Raw genomic sequence first — 8,307 nt, forward strand, 5'->3', positions numbered from 1 at the left:
TCCCAGGTGTCATGATGGCTAATACAACACCTATCAAAATTCTTCAAAATTTTCAGGACATTTTTTTAAGGTTTATTTATTTATTTTAGAGAGAGAGAGAGAACACATACAAGCAGGGTGGGGGGGGCAGAGGGAGAGGAAGAGACTCCCTGCTGAGTGTGGAGTCCAACAAGGGGCTCGATATCATGACCCTGAGGTCATGACCTGAGCCAAAACCAAGAGTCAGATGCTTAACTGACTGAGCCACCCAGGTGCCCCTAGACTATTTCATATGAATGTCTATGCATAATGTTTCATCTGACTATATAAGGTACTACTGCTTCCTGATGTTTAACTTAAATTCTTCTTCAGTATCCATCATCCTTGCTCTCCCTCAGGGTGCTCACCATCACCAAGACCATGGTTTTCAGTGCATGGAAACTGCCTGTGGCCTTCTCCAAAGCTTACCTGATAGTAAGTAATATTCAGATATGAAAGAGGTCATTTAAAAGAAATAATGTTTGATATTTATTATTAGCACTTCATCTTTCAGAGCATAAACCTCATATTGACTTTAAATTTTTATTAATTGCCTTTGATGAGCAGTAAACTCACATGAAAGTTAATGGAAAGATTTGAAATTCTGAGAAGAGAAAGCAGAGCAAAGCCAACATCAGGGGGAAAAAATACAGTCTCTAATACCTGGAGTGGAATTACCTGGAGGTTTGCGCTCAAGCTGAATAACTTGAGAAGTTGTATGATCTCTCAAGGTTCATTTCTTCATCTGTAAGATGGATGTATGAGTTAGGGCAAGGTTAATCTGCTGTAGCAAAGAGACCTAGAAATACAGCAGCCTTAAGAATAGAAAAGCTTATTTCTATCACACGTAATGATTCTTAGGTGAGTATTCCGGTTAGCCAGGTAGCTCTGCTCTGAGCAATCATTTAAGGATGCAGTATCATATTTAAATCCCACATGTAACCCCATGAGAGTATTGTTGAAATCCATTCTTCCTTCTTCTGGGGCACGTGACCACCCATTTATGCTGTGTTTTCTACTTTGCCACATGAATTGGCAAAGAATTTCTCAAACACAATCTTGGAAACATAAACTGTAAGACAGAATTTAATGAATTTGATTACATAAAAAGATTACCATTTTTGTGGCCATGTTACAAGAAGCACAGATCATATGTATGGAGAGACTATGGGTAGAAGCTCTGATTGACCGGCCCAGCTGAGTTACCAGCCAAGAGTCTGCACCAGCTGTTAGCTGTCCCCTTCCACAGGGAGATAGTGAAGAAGTCATCATGAAGTGGCTCCTCCAGTCCCAGCCATGTAGCTGATGCCCCCAGAATGGATACTAACCACCCAGCTGAACCCTTCCTAAATTCCTTTTTTTTTTTTTTTGGCTGGGTACAGTATACTTTGTTGATGGTACATGACAAGGTAGGGCTCCCCATGCCCCTCCCCTTCTTCAAGGGGTCTGGGATGGAAACGGTGGAGGTCAGGAGATTCTCAGTGTTTTGGGGGATAAGTTGGGGCAGGAACTCCCCAGCAGCTGAGGGCCTGTCTCTTCCTCTTGCTCTCGCTGGGGCTGGTGGTCCAGGGGCTCTTACTCATTGGAGGCCATGTGGACCATAAGGTCCACCACCTGGTTGCTGTAGCCGAATTCATTGTCATACCAGGAAATGAGCTTGACAAAGTGGTCATTGAGAGCAATGCCAGCCCCGGCATCGAAGGTGGAGGAGTGGGTGTCACTGTTGAAGTCGCGGGAGACGACCTGGTCCTCAGTGTACCCCAGGATGCCTTTGAGGGGGGCCCTCTGACTCCTGCTTCACCACCTTCTTGATGTCATCATATTTGGCAGCTTTCTCCAGGCGGCAGGTTAGATCCACAACGGACACGTTGGGGGTGGGGACACGGAAGGCCATGCCAGTGAGCTTCCTGTTCAGCTCAGGGATGACCTTGCCCACAGCCTTGGCAGCGCCAGTGGAAGCAGGGATGATGTTCTGGGCAGCCCCTCGGCCGTCACACCACAGCTTCCCAGAGGGACCGTCCACGGTCTTCTGGGTGGCAGTGATGGCATGGACGGTGGTCATGAGTCCCTCCACGATGCTGAAGTTGTCATGGATGACCTTGGCCAGAGGAACCAAGCAGTTGGTGGTGCAGGAGGCATTGCTGACAATCTTGAGGGAATTGTCATACTTCTCATGGTTCACACCCATCACAAACATGGGGGCATCGGCAGAGGGAGCAGAGATGATGACCCTCTCAGCCCCGCCCTTCAAGTGAGCCCCAGCCTTCTCCAGGGTGGTGAAAGACCCCAGTGGACTCCACAACATACTCAGCACCAGCATCACCCCATTTGATGTTGGCGGGATCTCGCTCCTGGAAGATGGAGATGGACTTCCCATTGATGACAAGCTTCCCGTTCTCAGCCTTGACTGTACCGTGGAATTTGCCATGGGTGGAATCACACTGGAACACTTAGACCATGTAGTTGAGGTCAATGAAGGGGTCATTGATGGCGACAATATCCACTTTGCCAGAGTTAAAAGCAGCCCTGGTGACCAGGTGCCCAGTATGGCCAAATCCATTCACTCCGACCTTCACCATCTTGTCTCAGGGACGCGGCTGGCAGTGCACCAGAATACGCAGCTGTCTGTCGAACGGGGAGGAGCAGAGAGCCGAGCCCTTCCTAAATTCTTGACACATAAAATATTTTTGAAAAATCAAAATGGTTGTCCTAAGTTTTAGAACAGAGTTTAAGAACAAATCTGAGCTGAAAACAGATCTGAGATTTACAAGCATATAAGTGGGGATAGAAAAGACCTGGAAATAGAGAATGTCACTCCGGGATGGAGAGTCACAACACACAGGATCCAGGACACCAGTCCTTGTGGGTGGTCCGAGGATGAGGAATCTGCAAGGGAGAGGAATCTGCAAGGGAGACCAGGAAGAAAGGGATAAGCAAGAAGAGATGGAAAACAATTTTACTTTATCAACTTATTTTGACTAGTTTAATGCATGGAGGATGACCTAAAACTCTAAATTATTCACTCGGATCAATATAGTTATTCAAGTGATTGCATGTAGAACCCGTGTGAGGCAGTTATGGAAAACTTGGGAGTGGAGACAGACCAGATTCAGACATAAAGCCAGTCTTTCTTGTGTCTTTGCAATGTGTTTTTTAAATTATTATTATTCTTTTTTCTTCTTTAAGATATACAGTAAAATACAATAAAATTCCCCCTTGATTAGTAAACAGTCCTGCATGTTTTGACAAATGCGTATTGGGGTATCACCACCACCAAGACCAAATGTCCTTTAGAGCCAACTCGTCCCCACACCCTGATAACCAGTGATCTGTTTTGTATCCTGATAATTTTGCCTTTTCCAGAATGTCATATTAACAGAATAACATAGAAATGTACTCCATTTCTGTCCAGATTCTCTCACTTGGCATCATGCCTTCTTGAGCTTCATCCACGTTGTTCTATATAACAGTAATTCATTCCTTTGTATTGCTGAATAGTATTCCATTACGTGGATGTATCATATTTGTTTATTCATCCCCCCATTGAGAAAAATTTGTATTTTTTCCTATTTTGGGCAATTATACATAAACTTGCTATAATTGTTTACATACAGGTTTTTATGTGAACATAAATTTTCAGTTCACTTGGGTAAATACTTAGGAGTGAGATTGGTAGGTCATGTGGTAAGTGTATGCTTACTGTACAAGAAATTGCCAGTTTCTTCCTGAAGTGGCTATACCATTTTGGATTCCCACTTGCAAAACCTGTGAGCAGTGCAGCCACTCCTCATCTGCATTTGACATTATCAGGTTATTGCATTTCTTTAAATTTCAGTCATCCTAGTAGGTATGTACCTCACAGAGGTTTCATTTGCAATTCCCTAATGACTAGTGGTGTTAGTGATCACTATCTTTTTGTGTCCTTATTTGTCATCATTTATCATCTTTGGTCAATGGTCTATTCAAATCTGCTCTCCATTTTTTTTATAAAAAAGGGCTGTTTTCCTACTCCCGAGTTTTGAGAGTTCTTCATATATTCTGGAAACAAGTCTTTTATCAGATATGTAATTTAGAAATACTCTCTCCCAGTCTGAATTGCCTTAAATTCTCTTGACAGAGTCTTTCAGAAAGTAGAAGTTCTTAATTTCAATAAAGTTCAATGTCATGATGAATGGATAAAGAAGATGTGGTATAGGGCGCCTGGGTGGCTCAGTTGGTTAAGCAACTGCCTTCGGCTCAGATCATGATCCCGGAGTCCTGGGATCGAGTCCCGCATCGGGATCCCTGCTCAGCGGGGAGCCTGCTTCTCCCTCTGACCCTCACTCCCCTCATGTACTCTCCCTCTCATTCTCGCTCTCTCAAATAAATAAATAAATCTTAAAAAAAAGAAGATGTGGTATATATATATAATGGAATATTATGCAGCCATCAAAAGGAATGAAATCTTGCTGTTTGCAATGACGTGGATGGAACTGGAGGGTATTATGCTGAGCGAAATAAGTCAATCAGAGAAAGACATGTATCATATGACCTCACTGATATGAGGAATTCTTAATCTCAGGAAACAAACTGAGGGTTGCTGGAGTGGTGGGGGTGTGGGAGGGGTGGGGTGGCTGGGTGATAGACATTGGGGAGGGTATGTGCTATGGTGAGTGCTGTGAATTGTGTAAGACTGTTGAATCACAGACCTGTACCTCTGAAACAAGTAATACATTATATGGTTAAAAAAAGAAGAAGAAGAAGAAGAAGAAGAAGAAGAAGAAGAAGATAGCAGGAAAGGAAAAATGAAGGGGGGGAAATCGGAGGGGGAGATGAACCATGAGAGACTATGGACACTGAGAAACAAACTGAGGTTTCGGGGGGGGTGGGGGGATGGGTTAGCCCGGTGATGGGTATTAAGGAGGACACGTACTGAATGGAGCACTGGGTGTTATACACAAACAATGAATCATGGAACACTACATCAAAAACTAATGATGTAATGTATGGTGATTAACATAACATAATAATAATAAAAAAAGTTCAATGTCATTTTTCTATGGATAGTGTCTTTTGTGTCATTTCTAAAGTATCCATTCCTAACCCGAAGATCACAAAGATTTTTCTCCTATATTTTTTTCTAGAGGTTTTAGAGTTTTAGATCTTACATGTATATATGGGAGTTTATTTTTGTATATGGAGAGAAATATGGATCCAGGTTTATTTTTTACATGTAGATATCCAATTGTTCCAGCCCATTTATTGAAAACACTGTCCTTTCCCCAGTGAACTCAGTGAATTGCCTTTCCATCTTTGTCAAAAAATCAACAGACCATATACACGTGAGTCTATTTTTGGACTCTTTTCTGTTCTATCATTCCATACATCCACCCTTTCTCCAAAATCACACTGTCTTGACTACCACAGCTTTATATTAAGTCTTGAAATCAGGTAGTAATTTTCTTTATGTTTTGATCCCAACACTGTAAAGAAAGGTCAGAATAACAGTTATACTAACAAAATCAATGAACTCAAATTAGAGAAAACAAATGATTAACCTTTCATCACAACCTCTCAGATAGATAAAACATGTTTCTTCTAAGTCAGAATATGATGAGTGCATATCTACACCAAATTACTGGCCCTTTCACAATATATAATATCTATAAAATAATTTTAAAATACAAAACATGGCCATTTGTTTTATAGTACAAATTCTACACACGATGTCTAATATTCAACTCACTATTATCATCCCTTTAATAAGCAGGACTTAAACAAAATTCCACTTTTATTCTGGTGCTGCCCTCTGCACTGACATAAATCCACTCATTTCAAAACAACAGAAACAAGAAGAGAAGATAAATAATCGATTATTCCAACTTTCACTTTCCTGTGGCAGCATTATTGCTTCATAATTTTTTTTTAAGATTTTATTTATTTATTCATGAGAGACAGACAAAGAGAGAGAGAGGCTGAGGGAGAAGCAGGCTCCCAAGGAGCAGGGAGCCTGACGCGGGACTCGATCCCAGGACCCTGGGATCATGACCTGAGCGGAAGGCAGACGCTTAACCATCTGAGCCACCCAGGCGCCCGCTTCATAATTATTTTGAGACTGAAAAGAGACATAATCTAAGATCCTGAAGGCAAACTTTGGGCAATTTTAATAACTTAAACACCTTCAATTTTTGAAAGAAACCTGCAGCAAAAGAATGAAAGCAGATGACATTCCCAGCAGTGGGCGTTTTTTGTTTGTTTGTTTGTTTGTTTTAATCAGACTTCTGCTTAACTTGCTCTCTGTGTAACAGGCGCTGGGGAGGGAGCCCTGCTGGGTTCAAGCCCTTGAAATATCAACCCAGTGAATCTCAAGTTGCTTTCTGTGACAGCAATAGGAACAGTACTCACCACATAGTTGTTAAAAAGATTAAATGAAATTATGTATGGAGGTGTTGACCTAAAAAAAAAAAAGAAGAGTCAGCCATGTCACAAGCAAAACAAGCTTATCCCGGGATGGCTGAGAATTCTCGAGAACAACGGATACTGATGAAAAGGTTAAAAATAACCTTTCAGAAATACAGCCTCATTTACTGTATTTTCTTGCTAAAATTCCTTTGAAATCTCTTCTTCCATTCTTATTAATATACCTCTTTGAGACAGGTATCTTGACTATGTGTTATTAAAACAGAAGTAGTTTAGATATATATTATACCCTGCAAATAGTTTCTCTCAGTGCAATGTAGGTAACAAGAAAGAGGCAAATATTATTTGTCATAATAAAAACTTTAATTATTTATATACACAATATTCATTGAAAGCATGATTAGATGTGTTTAATATTGGGGAAACTATTTCACTCATAATTTTTTGTTTAGTTACAACTGCAAAAAGTTAGAAGTGTAATAGAGATTTTCTTTACTAATTGCCTAAATCCACATTTTTAATAAACCTGTATAGTTTATGTAATTATTTTCTTTTTTTGTTTTTGCTCCAGTTATATTTGCCTAAATGTAATTTTAAGTTTGCTGAGGCTAACAATAAAATAATGGAGCTTGTTTGTTTTATGAATTTTTGAATTCATTGTTCAAGTAATTCATGTTTAATTACTTTACAAAAGTGCTGGTCCTAGATGAATTGGAAACCTAGAAAACTGGTTCTTTACCACAGATAGTTCAAGAAGCACTGCCAGGAGACCATGCTTCTCAAGCTTTCTGTGCATAGGCATCACTGAGGATCTTGTTAATAAGCAGATTCTGGTTTGGTAAGTCTGGGATGGGGTCTGAGAAACTGTATTTCTCATAAGCTTCCCAGTTATATGAAAGCTGCTGGTATGAGAACCACACTCTGAATAGCAAGGCTATGCAGGAGTGGGGAATTGATGATTCTAGGGGTTTTGAAACACTGAAAAGAATTAAGGGGAAAGAATCAGTCAAAGCAGCACAAAAGGCCCAGGAGAAGCAGAACTGTGAAGTCAGCCTTTAACTTTTGATAGAATTCTCTCACCAGGTACCCCTGAAGGTAAGAATGGTAGTCTAGAAGTAACTGTCATTGTTATGCAAGGAGACTGTGTTATAGAAATGACTGGTGTGCTCACCAAGGGTTGCCTGGACCACAAGCTAGATGAGACCCCCAGAGGGAGAGGCTCTGCCTCGTACTGGACAGTTGGCTTCTGCCCACCCCGGGGAGAGTAGGGGGTGGTTATAATATCCCATGGGTCTCAGGGACCCCACCTGCTCTAAGTTCTCCCACGGGAAGAAGGTTTAATGTTCTAAGATGAGTTGGAAATAGTGGTCATAGTCTGTAAATAGTGGTAATAGTCTAGGTCTTCCTGATGAGGCCACTTCCTCACACTTGTCCTAAGTAGGCCCACCCACAAAGGGGAGAAGTCCCTCCATGGAACGAAACCATAGCCCAGGTGTGATCCTCATCCAGGGACGATGGAGAGATTGGTGGGCCATATTCACCTCTGCCTCATTGCCCTGTGCCTTTTTCTTGCTACCTTTAAAGGCTATTTCTGAACCCATATGATATGACATGGTAGACTTTGCCCCGACCTGCCTTATGTGAGTAATGGCAGCCTGGAAAGGACCTTTGTGACATGAAAGTCATTATTTCAAAAAATCTAACAGACACTACACTTACCTAAGATAAATTTGTACAAGCAATGTCTTAATAAATTAACATTCAGAGAAATGGTTTATTTTTTTAAAAGAAATTTTTTACTTCTTTAACATTTTATTTATTTATTTCAAGTAATCTCGACACCCTACGTGGGGCTGGAACTCACAACCCTGAGATCAAAAGTTGCATGCT

At 41.2% G+C, this 8,307-nt stretch overlaps 1 pseudogene; it reads right to left on the reverse strand.

Annotated features, from left to right (window-relative positions):
• Positions 1-1,451: 1,451 nt before the first annotated feature.
• LOC114209237 (glyceraldehyde-3-phosphate dehydrogenase pseudogene) lies at positions 1,452-2,701 on the reverse strand (annotated as a pseudogene).
• Positions 2,702-8,307: the final 5,606 nt, after the last annotated feature.

Source organism: Eumetopias jubatus, unplaced genomic scaffold (assembly GCF_037043125.1).
Source record: "Eumetopias jubatus isolate StellerSeaLion01/CBP00866 unplaced genomic scaffold, mEumJub1_p1.0 scaffold_3, whole genome shotgun sequence".
In the NCBI taxonomy this organism is placed as follows: domain Eukaryota; kingdom Metazoa; phylum Chordata; class Mammalia; order Carnivora; family Otariidae; genus Eumetopias; species Eumetopias jubatus.